Raw genomic sequence first — 20,921 nt, forward strand, 5'->3', positions numbered from 1 at the left:
GTAGCATCAGTGTCTTGGACATGTTTACAGATCTCCTCTCTATCTGTTTTTGTTATCGGCAAGTCAGATGCTGATAAAACAATACCTTATCTGAAGATGTTGTTAATGAGTTAATTAGTACAATGAACATGAAGATATATCTAGTAGTGGGAGGTGTAGTGCCGGAATGTATCAGTTTTATATCACCTTATTATAACTGTTGGGGGGGTGAGGGGTTGTGTGTGTGGAGTTGGTGTTTTTTTCTTGAAGTACTGAGAAGTACTTCAAGTAGTACTTGATTAGAAGTACTGCTCAGTCTGCTGGAACTTTCAAGTGGAACTGCCCCTTTTCTCTCTTGTTTTTGCAACACCTCTTTTGATTAGGCATCCATTATTGTGCTTTTATATGTTAGTAGCCATGTTTATGGAGATTAATAAATATTCAATTCTTTAGGTTTTATAAACTTCCCTATGAAGAGATTTTTGCTTTGAAATTTACTTGGGTATTGCTGCATAGTGGTACACATGAATTGGAAAGATTGATTTTTGAAAAGCTGCAGTATTTTTTTGTTGGTGGTAAATTGCACATGGAATGAAAAAGACTAGTAGAGTTCTGTTGTCTATCGACAGCATGACAGTGATCTTAAAAAGCAATCTCTGCCGACAAATGATGCTGTAGGAGGAAAACTTTGCACTCAGTAGGCTTCCTCATTACTGCAACTTCCGCATAAAGCGAAAAGTACAGAGTGATTTGTTATGAAAGCTCGAGTGCTCCTAAACTTTGAGGCATGGACTTACAACATGAAAGCATGTTGCCTTGTTCAGAGATGTCCTTATGGCTGCCCTGTATAACATCTCTTTACATCTTGTGCTGGAAAAACACATGTACTCAGTGTCTGCCGCTCGTGTTTTAGCAGCCTGGTTCCCAGAAGATTTTACAGACATCTTGATTTCTGACATTTGTTACCCTGTGGACATTTGTCTTTGGGTAAAGTTCTTCATTGTGGTGGTTGAAATGATCATTGAGCAAAGTTGATTTGAGGTCTCTGAAATGATTGATCCTTGTAGGTCTAAGTCATCTCTAAATTCAAACTGCTTTCTGGGAATGTTGATACTTCTATACCCAAATGCGGAGTGCTTCTTTTAGCAATGTTAACTGTGCCGCAGCCTCTAGGGGCCTCATTCAAGTCTTTGAAATTGAGGAGGAGCCTTTGCACTGAATGAGTGAGGATGGATCTAGGTCTGTTGCAGGGTGTTACTTGATTAGAGGGTAGTACTGAGAGCATGGTGTGAAAGCTAGTAGATAGCATAGTAGGTCGCCATTCAAAATACCAGAAATGCCTTGTTAATCTTGACAATTAATATCTTAATGATGACTTAGGGGAGTTTTGTGAAGACTTTCACCCTGAGTTCTCCTCCAGGAAGAATTATATGACCTTGTGGATTAGAGTAATCATCCACTTTAAATACTATAATGGCCTAAGAACTCTTAGAAGCTGATTACAGGGAAATTTTCTGTACAACTGGGGCTTCTCATTTTGAAGTAACCTAGAAAGCGAGGTGGTGTTGGTCTATTGCTTCATCAGGGGGTGAGAGGGAGCTGCTACTGACGTGCAGCTGAGAGAAAGGTGAGGTGTTTTTACTAGAAGCAAAGGCACTTTAATATTGTACAAAAAATCATGCAAGACCTCATTGGAGATATTGTGTATAGTTCTGTCATGTCTATTCCAAAAAGGTGGTTTTACACTGGAAATGTGTTCAGCAGTTGCTTCAGGAATGCAGAATCCCTCTGATAAAAACGATACCTGCTGACATGTTACCCCAAGCAGCTCCTCTGGCCTGCAGGCCCAGCTGCATCTCCTGGCACCATGGAAGGAATGAAACCAGCTGCAGTGCCATCCTGCTTGTTGGTGGCCTTGCCTGGTGGCAGTATTGGGGTGGTTTGGGGATAGGAACAATCTCTGCTCCTATGCGTAGACATCGTGACTAGATTCAGCCCGGCACATGTAAGTTCTCCATGACTGGTACGTGGTATTTTTCACTTGATGACAAGTAAGGTGGTGGGGTGATGGATCTGCCAGGCTAAGATAATGTCAAGTATCTGTCAGACCATGAAGATGATTCCAAAACACAGGGAAGAAACAGTTCTCTGACAGTGATAAGTTATGATGTATTTCTTAGGTCAAGGTCTTTTTTGCTAATGAGGAGGTGCAGAATGACAAAAGCTGTGCCTATAGAGAAGTGGGTTCATTGTTCCTTCGTTTAGTCCTGTATAAAGTTTCAGAAAGTTGCATAGCTATAAAGGCTTTTCACATCTTATCCATTGAGCATGTTTGCATTAGGCAAAATGGACTGTTAGATCATGAAGTTGGACTTAAAGATCCACAAATAATCTCCTATCTTGTGTGTGAAAGGTAAAGCATATCTCCTTAGAGAGTATACCCAATTTTCCTATGTCGGCACAGCAGGTTTAATTTTTCTCCTCATTTATTTCAGAATCTGAAAGTGCTTTTAAAAGCTAGAACAGACCTTTGAATTATGTAAAGAAGAAATGTGGAAGAACTTGATGTGCCTTGGAACTGTAGCTGCTGGTTGGGGTGGCACCAGGCTTGATCGGTGCAGGCTAGGACAAAGTGTTCAACAGAAACATCAAGGCCTGAAATTTCTCTAGGACAAAAGCTTTTACATAAATTTAGTCACACCAAAAGTGAGAATTGTGCCTCTCTAGATGTCTCTCAGCTCTTTCCTTCTGCATCAAAGCTTTCTCTCTGGTTTTAGCTGAAGCACATACATGATGAGTGTTGTGGTCAACAGAGCAACAAAACTTGCTGTTAATAATGTATATACTTGAAGTGCTGTGAAGATTTCTGTGTTAATGTTTCCTCCCAGATAAAAACTTTACTGAATTAGAGCTTAAATCAAAGGTAGTGCAAATACAAACCATATGGCATATGCAGTGGGAAGTGGAATGGGTTGTTGTGGTTACTTGGTTTCACTCAAAGTTGGTAGTGGTGGTGTGTTTAAATTAGGGAGCACAGCAAAGGAATAATGCAATATTAAATCTTGTGGACTAGCAAGTTTGCTTTTTTATACTGTTTTATTACTGCTAATAATTTGCTCACTTCATAGATGGAAATCTATGTTCAGGAATTTAAAGATCTTATACATAATTTCATGAGAAACCAAGCTGATATTTGAAGCTCAGGGATGGAGGCTTTTTTCTTTATGCACGACACTTAGTACCTGTCCAGCTGAGAGTTGTGTGTCCGTGGAAATGCTGGATACTGACGTGCAGATCCAACTCAACCAGATACAAAGAGAGGTTAGTGTATCCAAGGAATACAGTGGGTTTTTCCCTAATTACAAGTAAAATAATTGGCATAGCAGCCCTTTGGGTGGGTCATCTGAGAAGTAAAGCATCAGACATAACTCAGCACCTCACCAGGTGTAACTGCAGCCAGTTTGACCTATGTTTACTATCGAGGCCATTGCATAGAGCTTTGAAAATATAAAGGAAACCTTGATAGATTTGGTTAATTCTGATTAATTTGGAATACCTTGTCATCCAACATAAGGGTATGTAATACCTCTTTGCTGCTACTGTGCATGATTCAATAATTTAAGCATAGTAATTTCCTTTTTACTTTTGCAGGAGAGGCCCTGAGAGGAAAGATAACAGTCCGCAAAAACAGAAAGGATCCACGGTCCCTCTTCATAACCCTTTCAGTGAAGGACACGCAGCAGACCTACAGCCTCCAGTGAAAACTCTGCGCGTAGAACTTTGGGAAATGTCAAATTTAAATACCAGATTTAACTGTTGATAACTGTTTCTAAATATCTGAAAAAGGTAAACTCTTGGATTTGTGTATGTATACACACACACAAGAACATGAAAAGTTTACCTAGAATTGGGAGAGTACTGTTTGGATGCTTCTGCGCTGGGATGTGGAGACTGATGACAAAATCAGATTCTGCTGTGTTTCGTGTGACGTGGGGAAGGGAAGAAAGATGGTTTGGGGTTATGTGAGACTGCTGTGTGAGAAAAATCAGATTGAAGTCTTGCTGTAAGGAATAATAAATACAATCTGTCAATACTGTTTTATTCTCCAACTGGCAAAATAGTTTTGCAACTTTTTTTTTTTTTTTTACGAAAGAAGAAGATAAATCATGTGCCAGTGCTCCTCAACAATAGCTGGAAAATCCCAGAGGAAATGAGTTTGGAATTGCAACTGCAGGATGGCAGCAACAAAGACTTTATTTTTATTACAGTTCTGTAATTAAAAAGTTGTATCACATTTCAGTTACGTTTATCTAAGTAAATGAACTGAGTATGTTATATAAGCCGGTTGCTGGTTTCCTTCTTTTCTGTGTAATTGGAAATTCTTCTATCTATCCAGTGATGGCTCATTTATTTGTGGCTACAGTTTTTTCTGGAGCATAGGTGGATGGAAGCATATATTTCAGCAACTTTAGGAAAAAATACTATGAACAAATAGGAGCAATTGCTGAAACGGTGAATTTTGTTGCTTACAGAAACAGGCTATGAACAATCCAGGATTGATGTGTGTGTCGTGATGTTTCAACACTTTAAACTGCAAGAGAGTTGGAACAGAGTGTAACGCTAAGCAGTTTGTGCTTGTATTGTACACATATATTTGTGAATGGTTTCAAAAATCGTTTCAAGATGCAAAGATAGCAATGTTTTGCCAGTGATCTCTGAGCTGCTGTTAAAATAATGTTAGGACCTTTTATAAAGGACTAAGATGAGAAGGGTATTCTTTCCCTTGGAATCTGCTCAACAAAGTTTAGGTAATTGTATATTGTTTCATGAGGTGAAATACTTAGTCTTTTGCCTGTAAGTAAAGAAGAGTGTTACCATTGGTAATGCCAATTTGGCAGAAAAGTGGAAATTTGCATTCCAAAAGCTGAAAGGGTCCTGCAAGGCAGCACTTGATTTCCTACAGTGAAGCAGGCAATGAAAAGGAGGTGACATTTGCTACAGTGCTACTATATCTTCAACTGAAAACAGACTTGCGGAGTTGTATTTCGTCTGGTATTGCTTTTATGCTCTTGTGGAAACAGGGGAGTTACTAATTTGCATCCGGATAATTTCCTTGGCTTGGGTGGGGATTCTTTCCTTCTTGAAAACTATTGAGTTATCTTTAAACTTTTAAATATCCTGATGAAACATCTAGATGTTCAAGAGCTCAGCTCACATATGTGGTGTAGTAAGAATGTTCAGGTGCTGAGCACCTAGTCTGGTTAACTCATTTTAACGGTCTAAATGCGGGCATGACCACCCATATTGACACCTTGGCTATTATCTTCACCTAGTAGTAGCTATGAATTCATTGCTTGTGGTGTTTTTTCGATGCGTTGGTTTTATGCTAAGCAGGACTGTACAGCGTTTATAAATCCTGTGTATTTTCACAATTTTGTTTTCAGGATAGACTTCGCTATAAAAACTTAGTAACAAATGAGTCAATTGCACCTGCAAAAAATCAAATACACAAGATTTATTTCACAGTACTATCTGGTAAGTATGAACCCTGTGATGTGTAAGTCTCAGTGATGTGCTGACTTCTTTTCTAGTCTGGTGACGTTATTAATTTTGAAAATACATGGATTATCTTTGGTTGTTAAAATGCTTGAGGCTGATGATCTGAAACTGAAGACTGTTCAACTCTGTAGAACAATTGACCTTCTAGATATAAAGCAAGCCGTTGGCATTGGACTGATGAATGGAGTTAGTGACAGAGTTACTGGTATTAGACAGTAAACATGCAGGCTAAAGGGTGGACCGCTAATTTTGTCTTTTGCCGAAAGGTGCTGTAGAAATGCAGGATATTGAGAGATAAAGCAAAATTCTCATTTGGTCTTTTGAGTACTGTGGCAGCCAGAAGTTGGAAGAATGTGCATCTGATTTTGATCATCTGATATGTAGTAGACAGTGGGAGCTTCACATGTTTTTGGTTTAACTAGTACTTTGAGATAATGGTGTTGGAGTAGGTGATCTTCCAACATGAATTTTTCAATAATTCTGCAGATTTTGTAGAAATGCAGATTATATGTTGGTATAAATTTTTATATAGAAGGCAAGAAAGGAATAAAAAGATTGCAATGGCCTGTATAGGTAGGCCACTCAAGAAGATTACAAAGATGTTGTAAGGCTGTGTAGGGAAAAGATTAGAAAGGCCAGCGCCCAGCTAGAACTTAACCTGGCCTTGGATGTTAAGAACAATAGAAAGAATTTCTGTAAATCTGTAACAAGAGGAGGACTTGGGAGAATCTCCATCCTGTATTGGATGTGGGAGGTGACACGGTGACAAAGGATGAGGAGAAGGTTGAGGTACTTAATGCCTTTTTTTCCTCAGTTTTTAGTAGTAGAGTAGGTTGTTCCCTGAGTACCCAGAGCCCTGGGCTGGCAGACAGGGATGGGGAGCAGAATGAAGCCCCCGAAATCTCAGGATCCACCTGAGAGTCCTGAGGGAGCTGGGGGAGGTGCTCACTGACATGAAGGACGCCCAGGCGATCAGGCCCAGCCAGCACAGGTTCACGAGGGGCAGGTCCTGCTTGACCACCCTGATCTCCTTCTGTGACAAAGTGACCTGCTTGGTGGCTGAGGGAGAGGCTGTGGATGTTGTTGGCCTGGACTTTAGCAAGGCCTGTGATACAGTGTCTCACAGTGTCCTCCTGGAGAAACTGGTTGCCCGTGGCTTGGACGGGAGGACTCTCCACTGGGTTAAAAAGTGGCCGGAGGCCGGGCCCAGAGAGTGGTGGGGAATGGAGTGAGATGCAGTTGGCGGCCGGTCCCCAGTGGTGTCCCCCAGGGCTGGGGACTGGGGCCGGTTCTCTGGAACATCTTTCTGAGTGCTCTGGAGGAGGGGATGGAGTGCACCCTCAGTCAGTTGGCAGAGGACCCCAAGTTGGGTGGGAGTGTGGCCCTGCTGGAGGGCAGGAAGGCTTTGCAGAGGGGCCTGGACAGGCTGGATGGATGGGCCCAGGCCCACGGGATGAGGTTCCACAAGGCCTAGTGCTGGGTCCTGCCCTTGGGTCCCACCAACCCCCTGCAGCGCTCCAGGCTGGGGGCAGAGTGGCTGGAGCTGCCTGGCAGAAAAGGCCCTGGGGGTGTTGGTGGCCTGTGGGCTGAACATGAGCCAGCAGTGTGCCCAGGTGGCCAAGAAGGCCACCAGCATCCTGGCCTGTGTCAGGAACAGTGTGGGGAGTAGGACTCGGGAGGTGATGGTCCCCCTCTGCTCAGGCACTGGTGAGGCCCCACCTCGAGGGCGGTGTCCAGTTTTAGGCCCCTTTTCCACAAAAGAGACAATTGAGGTGCTGGAGCGGGTCCTGAGGAGGGCCAGGAAGCTGGTGAGGGGTTTGTAGAATAAGTGTTATGAGGAGAGGCTGATGGATCTGGGGTTGTTCAGCCTAGAGAAAAGGAGGCTGAGGGGAGACCTTATTGCTCTCTACAACTCCCTGAGAGGAGGGTGTAGCCAGGGGGGGTCGGTCTCTTCTCCCAAGTCAGAGGTGATAGAACAAGAGGAAATGGCCTCAAGTTGTGCCAGGGGAGGTTCAGACTGGACATTAGGAAAAATTTCTTCACTAAAAGGGTTATCAAGCCTTGGAATGGGCTGCCCAGGGAAATGGCTGGGGCACCATCCCTGGAGGTATTTAAAAGGCGGGTAGACATAGAGCTTAGAGACATGGTTTAGTGATGGTTTTTATCAGGTAGGTTGATGGTTGGACTAGATCATCTTCAAACATAGACAATACTATGATTCTATACGGAGTTTGTGTAGACTTCGATAACAGGAGATTATAAATTAAAAGATGCTTGAAAATGTGTAAAAGAAAAGGAAATGCTAACTCTTATAAAAACAAAACAACTGCATCAAGAGAGAGGATATCCTGAGAAGACCTTTATTAATGTAAAGCCTGAGGAGAGTCATTTGGTAAAGGCACTGGAGTTTCAAAGAATTTTAAATAGACAAGTGGGAATTGATCTAATAGCCAGTGTCATGCAGTGTCCTGTGGAAACAGCCCATCAATTTTAAGTGGCTTTTCTCAACCTAGCAGTTGAATAATACAGGATTCATATGACAGTACAATCAGTTATTTATGTTTCCTAATTGTAAGTCTGAGAAATAAATATTGTAGGAAATATAATTAATAAATACTCTTTTAAGGGGACTCCAGTGAATGAATTGGAGGCAGAAGAGTGGAAAGTAACTGCTTTGAGTAGAAATAGCCCTGAATTTGTCCAGTGAGAGACAGTAATACTTCATGCAAAATGTCAATCTTTGTAGGCATGTGGTCCGTGTGGCCAAAGGTGCAAATAATCTGTAACTGAATGTGAAGAAAAAGCCAAAAGCCCGAACACAAACCCCACCAGCAGTAAAAATGCTGTGGCAACAGCTGGAAATGGGAAGTTGTGCATTCTGCATAGTTTGTAAGAATATTTGTTTTTCCGGGTGATGGTAACAACTTTTCCTCCAGCTAGCTCTGCTGCATTGCAGATTCCAGGTCTTGACATCCAGTACTTGTGTGGCCACTTGATGTCTGACCTGTTTGATGAAATGGCCACAGCTCATTGCAGAGGAAAAGCAAACAGTACCATCCTTATCTTGGTATTTTTGTCTTAGGGTGATGAGAATCACGTGGATTTGTCTGTACTGGGTGTTTGGAGTCCCTGATGGTCAGAGTTGCTGCTTGGTCATGTTGATGTGCGTGTGTAGGGTTGTGGTCTCTCCCACGTGTTTCCAGCCCTTCTGCTCACCCATCTGCAACTTCTGGTGTTCTTTTGACCTGGAGTTACAATACCTTCGCCTGCTTCTGTACCGCCAAGGACATTTGCTCCCTACAAACTCTTTAAATTCCTTTTACGATATGATGATACAGCCGGGTTGTAGTTGTAGAAATAGCCATTCATCAGTCGTTCGTGTATTGATTTTAAAAATACCTTTTTAACAGCTGGGATAGTCATAGTTTCAGACCTAGATTTGTTACTTAAGTGCGTGCTCATATATTCAGAAAAGAAAGAAAAAAGTAAACTGTAGAGAGCCTGAATTTCACTTATCATCTGATAGTACTTGTCAAATTCATAAAACCAGTAAGTCAAATACCTTACAGTGTTGTTTTTCTTAGAAGCAATTCCTTATGTGACAAAATCTTTTTTTCCTGGCTCAGAAATACCAAATTGGTATATCCTACGGGTTAGATCTCGCTAGCTTTGAAATGCAAATTTGGCATCTATTTGCCTGCCTCTCTTTCTTTGAGATGTTTCCCTGTCTCCTCTTTTCCTTCTCTGTCCCAGATACGGGTATGTCCAGGTGCAGATTTCCATGCGGAGAGCAAACTCCACTGCTGACTGGCTGTTGTCCTGCTCAAACCTGCTTCCCCATGTGTTTCTTGTCTGACATGGTGTGCAAAGCTGTTTGCTGTTGGCTCCGTTTCAGACCATGTCTCTCTTGTCCCTGGCCTCTGGGTTTTTTTTCTTGTTTTGTTGGGTTTTGGTTTGAGCTTCTTCTAATGTGCCTTGACAGCATTCTCTTATTTCTGATGACCTTCCTGTTATCTGAAGGCTCTCACCCATCTGTCCCCAGTGTCCCCAGTCCTGGACTGCTCCTCTTCTCCCTGCTCCTTCTTGTATTCCAAATGTTAAATGTACAGATTATTCTGGACAGTTGCGACAAACTGTGGACGAGTGTAAGCTTTGCTTCAGCAATTGGCACGGCCCAGAGTGGGCTCAGTTTGCAGGCACGGCACAAATAGGATGCAATGGCAATGAGACAGGTAACAAACAAAGGCTTGTTACGGGCCTTAAAATGCATGAATTAGTTGTTGTCACTAATGGAGATCCACTAAAGCGTGCTAAAAATCTGATTTGGCCTATGATGCATATCTAGGAGGATATTAAGAAGAAAATAAGACTTAAGATTGGTAATTTCAGGTCAATGGTGAGATGCATGAAGTAATATGAAATGATATTATGATACCTTGCGTAAGCTGTGTGCAATCTAGTTTCATGCGCATGAAGAAAAAAGGTTTTTTTGGCGTCAGGGATATTTAGGACCCTTAATTCACTGTATAAATTAATTTTGTGAAACTTGCGCACAGTAAGGGGCAAATGAATACCTGGTGCTAATAGCATGTCTGTTTTCCAAGGGGATGAAAGTTTACCTGCCCCAAATTGTAGGTGGCAACGATCATTTGATGGCAAAGATTTTTCATTTGCAAAACCAAAGAGCCTGCATGGTAGGTAGTAGCAGTGTTATGGAAGTGTGTATATGTGTGTCTTTCCAGTATTTATATTCCTATACATACCCATACGTACTCATATACACAGCCATGCTGGAAGTATACTGAAATTTTCCAGTTTGCACCATGGATTTCCAAAATACCATATACTAATTATACTGTTTACAAACGCATATTGTATTCACTCAATGTTTTGTAGCTAAACTAAATCTTTCTATAAAAAGACACTTGTAGATTAATTACTATGATTGTGATCCCGTTGAATTGTCTTTAATAATATACATCGCAGTAATTTCTACGCTTTATCAAATGGGAAATAATTTAGAAAAAATGTGGTTTGCATATAAATAATTATAGTTTTTTGGTTGGGAAAGTATGCTTTTTGGCATGCTTAATAATGAAGTCCAGGAGTTCTGAAGAACATTGAATGTACAGAAGTTTTTAATGTTTAATCCAATAATTAACCTTTTTTGCTAGGAATATTCTCAACTACCAGTTATCAATCTTTATTCATGCTAAGGTAATTTACATAATACTTAGCCCAAGGTCAGAGGTGTTAAGAGTGACTAGTGATTCATAAAAGTTATTTTAATATTCAAATAAAATTGAAGGTTGGCCTACCTTCTCCTGCTTGCAAATCTGTGCCCAAAGTCTGTGTACTTGAAGATAAATAACCTCACCTGAAAAGAGCATGGATGCTCATAGCTCCACTTGCTACTTAGATGCTATAAACTAGAGGGGTTTTCCCAAATTATTATCTGTTGCTTATTTCATCTTCTGCGGTGCTTTTAAATGTTTAGCTAGCTAAGCTGTAAAACTTACCTTCCTGGTGTTACCCATCATGGAGCAGCTAAACAAGAAAGACAATCTTGGAAGCTCCTGGTCTTTGATTACAGAACGTTTTTTTTGGTGTGCATCATGTTGGGGTCTCTAATAGGAGTTTTCTGCATGCACCTTGGTTTGACCTTCTAAATTTTGTCCTATAGGGTGTGCTATATTGAGATAGATCAAGCTTCTGTGATCCAGAAAAAAAACAAAGCCTCAGCTTCAAGTAGATAAAGCTCTACAGAGGATTTAGAAAGCTGGTTTGGGAGATACAGCTGTTAACCGAAAAAGGTAGACTGCTTGTAAGTTTTTTAGACCTCTTTCATTTTTTTTCTTTCAAGGATGTTTCTCTGCTATCGGTTTAATAGTGCCTGAAGTTCTCTATAGCAATGATGCTTAATATTTTCTGTCCCTGGTTTAAATTACTTGCAGAAAGAAAAACCACAGAAGTGTGTATTTACCAAGGTTAGTGGAATGTCACAGCCTGGCTATGACTGACTTTCTGTAGGAAGTAGGAAGAACCCACACCCTTCCTGGAAGGGGAGTTGGAAGATCAAGAGTTGAAACTAAAGACTTGTATGGAGATTAAAGTGACGATAATTTTATTTTTAGAAACCAGTTTTGGGAATTGCTGCTGCTTTTACAGTATTGATTAACTGCATAATAACGACATCTAAGAGTTTTCAAAGGTAACAAAAAATAAAATCTTAATATGCAAACTTTGAAAGAAGTGCCAAAGAGATTGTTTACACAGGCATTGGCAGATGTTAATGCTGGTGAAACAGTGACATCCAGTTAAAAGACAAATATTGTATTACATGAGAAGGCAAGGAAAACAGAGAGAAAAGCTAGCATTTCATGTTATGACCACTGCAGATAAATTTGCAGAAGGGCTTGTGTGATTAAAGAGGTTGAAAAAGCAGTCAGTTTGAGTTACATCTATATAGTTGGACTGGAACCTGAAGATGTTCGGTTTTCCAGGTTTAGTAAAAAAGAGCACATAACATTTGATATTATTTTTGACCTTATATAAAATTCATAGGTAGACAATTAACTTCACAGTTAAAAGCAGTATTTTTAATGGTATTGTTGAGTGGCAAAGGCAGAAAGGGCAAGGAGAAACCTTATGGCTAGTGAGGTACTATGCACATTTTGTTAATAGAATATTTCAAAAGCTTGTACTTTCTCAGTACATAAATCTGTAAGTAACAGTCTGTCCCCTGATGTCTACCAACTGCTTCTGAATTTTTATCTAGTTGGCCAATTCTCATATATCCAAATAGAAACAAATTTAATTTATATCCCTTTCTGAATAGCAAGAGTGTTACTCAGTTTCTTTGACTTACTAATGCCCCCAGGTTCCAGCACGCTCTGGAGTCCTTCATGATAAATGGAAAAGACTCACCTCATGGAAAAACTACCATGAAACAACCGACATACAGATTTATGTTTCTATTGGTGTTCCTGTAACAATTAGGCAAAGCAAAATAAAAGACTCTTAATGACAGCAATAACAAATTAAAGAGGAATAAAGCTTACTCAACATGTTAATTCTATTTTCCACTTGGGTACTGCTCAAAACATCAGTGGAAATAGGGAGAGCAAATAAGTCCCATGGAAAACACACTAACTAAAGTTAGCCTTTCACAAGTGAGAGCCACAACCCAAATAAAATTATTCTCTTTGGATTCAGTTGGCAGATGCTAAAATAATCCTGCTTTACATAGTGATTGAGAGGCTTTTCAAATATTTTTTTTTCTTCTAAATAGAGCCAGGTGAAGCTGGGGATAACCCCAAACAAAAACCCATGAGAAAATGTTTTTTTTTCTTGCCGCTCTAGCATCTTGAAGGATGCTATGGCCTATACAAAATACAGGGTAGATTTTTCCAAAGTGACTTGTATTATTTGGGAGAGGTCACATCTGCATGCAATAGTAATGTGCAGTGAGTACAAGGATGTGGGTGATTCAGGTACTTAGATTAATTTCAGAGAGTTAGAAGAGCCTTAGCTAAAAAGTAAAATTGCTGAACAGAAAATTGGTTCTGTTTTACCTCAAACAGCACATCTGGGAAATTTCCACTGGTGAAAACCCATCTCATGGACATAATGCCATTTTACTAGAATATAATCTGCGCTACTGTAGGTTTCTCTCTATCTTAAATTTTTTTTCCACTCTTAGTAAGTGACATTCACAGAATACATTTAGTGACCCAGATTTAAAAAAATATATATAAAAAAAAATCTATAAAATGGACACTGTTCATCCAGTACTATCCAATCAAATTAGTACGTGTTTGCTTAACTCTTTACCTTTGTTCTCCAGTATCACTGTTTTGCGGTAGTTTTCATTAAAAAGTCAATCTTGTTAAAAATTACCAGGTTCTACTGCCTTATATCCCTGAGCATTGCAGTCTGCCTGGATGAAAGGAGAAGCTCGAGGGTGGCAGGAGAAAAAGGTGAGCTGATGGGGAACATGCGGAGAACTACAGATCCTGGGTGGCACATACCACGAAGAGAGCTCCCTTGAAGAAGTGTTGATCCAGTTTGGGTAATGATGGTTTAGGTAATTAAGCCTGAAATACAAGTAGGATTTAGTAAGTAAAATTGAACTTTGATTAAACCTTCTGATGAGTTATGCAAAGAGGGGGAGCACTGAAGAGAGGGAATTTCTTAATAATATTGACTTCTGTCACAACACTGGACGTTCTTGAAACAAAGTCTACTCAACTGGAAAATTGGATGTGAGGAGGAGGACTTCTCTGCAACTCAGCTGTTACAGCTGTGCTGTGCTGCTAGCTCGTGAATTAGTACCAAACCTTTCACTGAGAAGATAAAGCAGTAGGAAACTCTTGCCTCCTTTTAATATATAGATTGATGTTAATTTTGGAAGCATTGTGTTTTTAGAGCATTCACAGCTGTTGCATCTATGTAGACCTTGAAGCAGATTTAGCTTAGAAAATAACAGATACTATGTAGTGTCCCTAAAGGTAGGAATAATCCTCTTGCAATTGGTTTGCATGTAATTTTGACCACCTTTAAGGTACTAGATGAGGCCTGGACTTCGCAACCTACCTGGAAATGGGTGGCCCTAATTTTTTTTTACTTGTCACCTAGAGGAAACCAACATCTCTTGCAAAGAGCAGCATGGCACATACTGTCATCTGAGGAAAATGGAAGGGTAGTGGTTTCATGGAAACATGCACCTGCCAAGGAAGGTTAATGCAGTCAGAAATAGAGCATGTTGAGTTAAAAATAGGAAGCTCCGTCTTTAACTACCAAACCATTCAGCTGTGATCAAAATTTTCTGAAGTGACTAATGATTTTAATTTTCTTTTTTTATTGCTCTGCTGAAACTGAGATTTATTTTTTACAAGAGTTTGCCTTTCTGAAAAGCCTAAGTGAAGGGCCCTTTGTAGTGTCTTAAGTGAAAGATACTTTAAGATTGTTTTCTCTGAAACAGACTCTCTGAATATTATTTCTTCAGACTAACTTATCTATGATTTAAGACTGCAAAAGTGTCGTGCTTTTTCTCATCTTCCTATATTAAAAAAAAAAAATCAACAGGCAGATGATGTGCTATAAGGGCTAGAAAAGCCTCAATTTTTCATGGCTTTCAGATTGCCTTTTAATCCATTCTTTTGGTCAAGTCTTAAGACAAAACATAGGTACATCTGGCTAAGGAATGTACTGTGGAGTTAGGGTTGTGGTTGAGCCCATCCCTTAGTGGAACTTTGTTTTTCACTCACAACTATTTTTTTTTTTTAATCAGATGTTTTGTGCCTGACTTAGTCATCCATGTGACAGTTAATTACTTTTGAAGTAATTGAGACGTTATTGAAGGAAGCGGGTAAGAGAGCTGTCATCAGGAAAACCTCAGCAAAATCAAGGCCGTAAGATCAGCTTGTAGCCTGTTTGTGTAGTTACCATCTGAAACCCTTGCTTCAGTCAGTGGAATAAGCAAGCAATGGCTGAGTTGTTACAACACTCACACCCTTTCTCTGTGCATGTGGATTTTTTCCTAGCAAAAAATTGTCTTGATCATCTACAGAGCTGGGAAAAGGCATTCAGTCAACTTACAGGGGAGTTTAATGGGTTTTTTAATAAAATACCATTCTTATATATGCCTGCCAGAACACGGTGGTTTTTCCTGAGTTCTGCCATTGCTCCTTGAGGACCAGGACGACCCTGTGCTTGAATATTTTCAATAACTTCTCATGTTTGTACGTGTTGTTATAGCACTGAGAGCAAAATGGAAGCTTTTCCCATTAGTCCATATGCCCAGCTAATCTATTGCCAGTACTGCAAACCTTGTTTTCAGTAGATCATTGCTAGTTGATCTGTTTTTCAGCAAATTCTGTTGTTGCCAGCTGTATTTTTAGAACACTGAAGCATAGTGATCCTTTGGAAGAGGACAAATACATATTTTCAAATCGCTTTCCCCATCTGCATTCATTCTGTTTTATTCTGCAGCTTTCTTTATTTGGAGGAGGAGGGGAAGTGGTCCAGAGGCAAAGTGTTTTATTTGTTTGTTTGACATTTACTATGCATTAAGCAATATTTCACCAGTCTGTTTGAAAAGATGGTGATGTGGAGAACCAGAGAGAGTGGGGGATCAGGCAGATCTATCATGTGCTTTTTTTTGCATAAAATATTTTAAATACAGTCTCTTTCCAGAGTGCCTCACCTCTACCTGCTCTTCTATGCCTTCTGTAAAAAATAAAATCTTAGATGGAGTTAGCCAAGTGTAATTTATCTTTTCTCTAGAACTGGAGCTGAATTAAGAGATGTGTAAGCCTAGCTGGTAACAAGAATGTAGATGAAAGGGAAGGTTAATAAAAGGCAATAAAATACCTACGTGGAACTTGGTATAGCAATTAACTCCACTTAGAACTCCATATGGCTTAAGAAAATATCTCCAGATCCTATTACGTTTTCCTGTACTTCATAGAAGCCTCTACAAGTCTTATTTCTTTTTCTTCTTCGCTCCCTAACAGCCTATTGAGGCTTACGGTGCGAAGCTATTTTTCATGCTCAGTAGCATGGAAACAGAAGGGAGAGTATGAGCTATCACCTGGAGGATTTTTACAGGGGGTTACGCGTGGATCTGATGAAAGGCCAACTGTAGATCATGCAGATGACACTTAATCTTTTTGTAGTACATCCTCTGGACTGTGTTTTTCAGTAGCTTGCTTCCCTCTGGTTATGTGGGATTTGAAAGGGATATAAAAACTTACTATAGGTGTTAATAGTAATCTTGCTCCACATAGAAGCTTTCGAGGCTCAGTGTGTTCAGTGGTAATCACACCATACTGAGGGTGCATATATCCCTCTTTCCCCTGCCTGGGATTGTCCAAGGGGAAGCCGTATGTCAGGTCCTCTTGCCTGTTGTAACTAAATCTGAGTTTTGCAGCAGTTTTTAATGATCTTGCTAGGCTAAAAAAAATAAATCCAAAACCAAATTAAGAGATCCTGGGTCAGCCCTATTTCAACATTGCTAACTCTGTTATCACGAGCTGCTGATAGTTTCCAGATCATCTCTGCAGAAGAAACAGTTCTGTCTTGCAGACCTCTTTGCTGCTACTCCTTGGACTGTACATTCATTTCCAATCTGGTTTGGGTTTGGTTTTGATTGTTTCTCCTGTGCCTGACACGTGCTCTCAAATTGTATTTGCCTCAATCAAAGTTGCATTGAAGTATGCATTTGTGCACTCCTTCACTTTCTTCAGGGGTTCTTTGCTTTTCCTCAGGATGAGGGCTATGTAATATCTGGAATTTGCCTCTTTGCTACAGACCAAACAGTCTTGGTTTCTTTATGTCTGAAGCGAAACCACTAATAATTGTCAATCCCAGCAGGATGCTGCAGAAAGGACATCTGGCCAAGTTGTGTGAAATTCTTCAGGTTAAAGTCTCCAGACATCAACATCAATTTCATTTGTCTGTCTAAATGTTATTGCTCAAAGTTGAGTAATGATGTCTTGCTCAAAGACGGGCAAATTGGGTAGAAAGAGGCAGGAGCCATCCTCTAGATCAAAGATGTCTCTGTGTCGTCTGTTTTGTACCAGTTCCTATAAAGTACTGACTACTGCTCTGAAAAATCTCCTCTGCCATAGGAGAGATGAGAATACTGACACTGAAGTGATTGGTTTGTCTAGGTGGATATATTGCATACGTTGGTGCAGGCACAGACTGTCTCCAGCGTGAGACCCTATGGCTCACTATACCATGCCAGACCCTAGTCTGAATGGCCCCGTGGCTGTTTCCTCCTCAGGGACAGGGATGGTGACAGCACGAGTGAGCCAGCCCACCTCATCTCCTCACCTGGCCAAATCCCACGCCCACGCCGAGGTGGCAGAGCTGAAATGCAAGTATTTCCTCTGTCAAAAAGTCTCTTCCAAGCATCTCATGTAACTAACTCTGTCTTTTCTATCCATTTGCCCGGTTACAACTAAGGGGAGTTGTTTGATTGTAAGGGGAGTTGTTATGATTGTAAGAGAGACATCGTTGTCACAACACAGGAGATGCAGATGTGTGAATTATAGGTTTCCCTCTGTTTGTTTTTTGTTTTTGTTTTTTTTTTTCTAACTTGAAGAGAACTGAGGAATTGGTCACACAGCAGCAGAGAAAACACTTTTAGGAAAAAAAAAAGTTAAGGGAGAAAAAATGCTTCATAGCATCACTCAATGAGCCACTGCAATTGAAACCTGTAATCCAAAAAGCAACAATTCTGCAGTAAGGATATCTGGAGAGGCTTAGATGCTAAGTTGCAGCGAAGTTCTTAATATACAATCTCCAATAAAGCAGAATTTGATGTGATATCTTGTTTCCTTAGAAACTACGGAAAGGGTACTGAATGTAATTGTAATCCCTTCACCATATCTTGTCATGGAACAAAAGAGTATTAAATTATGCTTTTTAGTTGAAGCGTTTATTCAAATGTTAGGCATGTCTCCCATCAAAATAATTGGAAGTTTGGACTGAAATATCAAAAGTACTTTGAAAAGTATTATGTATAAAAAATGTCTGTTTATGAATATTTATTACTGTCTTTCATAAGTAATATGATTCTTTTGCTTTTCCAGTATCTGAAGTGGAAAACACAAAGGCAGAGGTACGTGAGAGATGCAATCAATCACAGTACTGCACACCGAGCCCATGGTGCCAGTCACACACGTGGCACTGAGCAAGATTCTTCTACCTTTAGAATAAAATCTCACAGAAAAAATAAACTTCAGAAGATATAACTATAGTAAAATGAAGAGTTCAGTAACAAGGGCAACCATATTGTTAAACTATGAGACTCATGCTTCAAATGCATGTGATTTGAATTATATTTTAGTATGTTTCAATAATACATGAACTGATAGCTGCAATGCACATGGGCTGCCATTGCCCCCAAACCCAGTAACTGATTTGCTTACAAATCTGCTAAGTTCAAACTGAAAATATACACCTTAGTTTTGACTCGTGGTATTACACATATTTTTTAAAGGGAAATATCTGAAATAATTGAATTAGAGAGGGAGCTTGTTTTTATGATTTAAATAGTTTCATTGTAAAGCTTTGTTTTGAAGTAGGATGAATTTTTAAAATTTCTAAGAAAAACAGGCATCTAACTTAGCTGAAAACCACTGAGCTCTGTTTAAATTCTAACCACATTTGAAAATCTCTAAATGGTTTGGAAGTTGTATTTAATTTTACATGTGTAGCTAGAGTTGTGTAAGTGTCATTTCAGGAAGAGATGGAACAATTGCAGTAAGAACAGACAAACAAAAGTGAGCAGAGACATAGAAAAACTGAGCACAAAGGAAGCAATGAATAGGCTGAGACCTATTTACCTCAAGGTAGAGAAGAGCAAGGGAAATGGAACTTTAAATACAACTTTAAAAAAAACCCCAAAACTTCCTCTGAAGAGGAAAGGAACCATTTGCCTTCCATGCCTGCGATGGGTAGAGCAAGGATGATGAGCTTTGTCTGAATCCAGAGTCGGAGTGAATCCGTGGTGAGTTGCTCAGACGGGGAAGCTGCTGAAGCAAAAGGGCTGGTCACCTCTTGGGGCTGTGAAATCTGCACCATGGGTGTTTCCACTCCTGGTTTCCACAGCCCTGAGGTTCTGTTTGTTGATCTGTTCTCCTACAGTGTGTGTGCTGGTCTTGTTAAGGCTTTCCTGTCTTCCGTATTGGATTTTTTTAGCATTTCCCTGGTGTGGTTGAGTGAAGCAGATCTCCTTTTCCAGTTTGGGCTGTGCTTTATGGTGGCTGGTAAGGGCAGAGCTAAGAAAGGGTAAGGTGTTGTATGAGCTTCATTGAAGTCTGCTGTTAAGTTAGTCAGGAAAACGGCCTGCTCAATAAATAGATTGTGTGTTTCCTTTCTCTGCTGCTCTTGGCTGTTGTAACATCCACCCGCATGTGGTGCACAACGTCTAGAGATAAAATAAAATTGTAGATAAATGGCAGAGAATTAATCCATAAGTAGCTCTGAGGGTCTGTGTTTTGATGTGTTCTGAATGAAGAAGTTTTGCTTTTGGGGTGTCTCTTGTTTTTGCATAAATGTCGTTTGTGTCAATTAGTCACATTTTTGCCTTTTAAAAAAGGGGAGTCACATGTGAGAAGTGGCAGGACAATATGTCAAACCCATCAGAGATTCCCTCATTACCCATGTGTTTATTGAGGAAAAGAGTAGTCATCAGCTGGGAATGCCTGAGCCCAAATATAAGAATCTTGTACAGAATTGTGGCTGAGCATTGACCTCCCATCTCAGACTTTTCCTTGAAAATGTGACCATATTGTGTTAATGTAGCAAATCCAGAAAAGGAAAGAGGTTTGCATGGATGTCTTGCTGTACAATGTAAAATAGTTAGGCAAGTCTGACATCTTGAAAGTAAAGGTTGTATAGGATTAACTGAAAAGGTTTGGGTTTTTTTTTTTTTATCTTTTATTAAAGGCATGTTAAGAAAAAAAAATGGAAAATGGGGAATATAATCCTCTCTATTAGGTGTCTGCAAGGTTTCAGAAGTGGCAAACACTTTCTTTTGTGGAAAAACAATAAAAACAGGTGAGAGGTTGGAGTTTTTTTCTATTGCTGCTGCTGTTAGAATCCAATACTACTTTAAAAAAAAAAAAGAGCTACTTAAAAAAAAACCAAAACACCAAAATACCCCACAAAAAAACAAACAAACCCCACAACCCTAAAACAACAGTGTGAAAAATCACAAAACAAGGCGAAAAGAACCACAAAGGAGAGGAAAAGAGAAAGCAAAGATTGACAGGGCAGCTTCTCTGTCTTGTGCTGATTCATATTTGCAGTCTTCCTGCTGATGAGACAGCCCCACTACACCACCTCATCCATGCTCTGACGTGGAAAATATGAATGATCTGAGAGAGTGCTGCCTAAGCTGCTGGTCAGACACTCAATGACCGGTCGAATGAATGACAGTAATTCTTGTCATAGTGAATGGGACTCTGCTTGCAAAATGTCAGGTAATGAGAAAAGCTAGGATAGAAATGTTTAAAAAGCGCAATGAAGCTGCTTTGCCAAAGCTGGTAGAAGCAGGCTTGTCATTAGGATCTCTCTGGGTCCTTTCCATCTAGGATTTAACTTCCAGTTTCAAAGATCTCAGACCCCAGCATGTGGAGGCACTAGATGCTGTGGTGCTAAATCTATTCCTCTTGCGCTAATGTCGCTTGACTAACTTGACCATTAAGGACCATGAGCAGATGGCAAACTTTACTTTTTCGACCACTAACACCTAATTTCCAACTTCACAATTTCTCCACTAATTTCTAGTCCCTTGTGCCTGTCCACCAAGTGTGATTTTGAAACTGCTTCTAGATTGCTCCAGGATGAGTGCTGTCTTTCAGCTC

The 20,921-nt window shown here is 40.0% G+C and overlaps 1 long non-coding RNA gene across 1 annotated transcript; it reads left to right on the plus strand.

The window, feature by feature from the left end:
* The first annotated feature begins 2,229 nt into the window (after positions 1-2,229).
* LOC106893536 lies at positions 2,230-4,319 on the plus strand. The gene is made up of 2 exons (XR_001413095.1): positions 2,230-3,300; positions 3,631-4,319. It is a non-coding gene; the product is annotated as an uncharacterized LOC106893536 (long non-coding RNA).
* Positions 4,320-20,921: the final 16,602 nt, after the last annotated feature.

The sequence above is a fragment of the Calidris pugnax genome, unplaced genomic scaffold (genome assembly GCF_001431845.1).
Source record: "Calidris pugnax isolate Ruff unplaced genomic scaffold, ASM143184v1 scaffold183, whole genome shotgun sequence".
Taxonomy (NCBI): domain Eukaryota; kingdom Metazoa; phylum Chordata; class Aves; order Charadriiformes; family Scolopacidae; genus Calidris; species Calidris pugnax.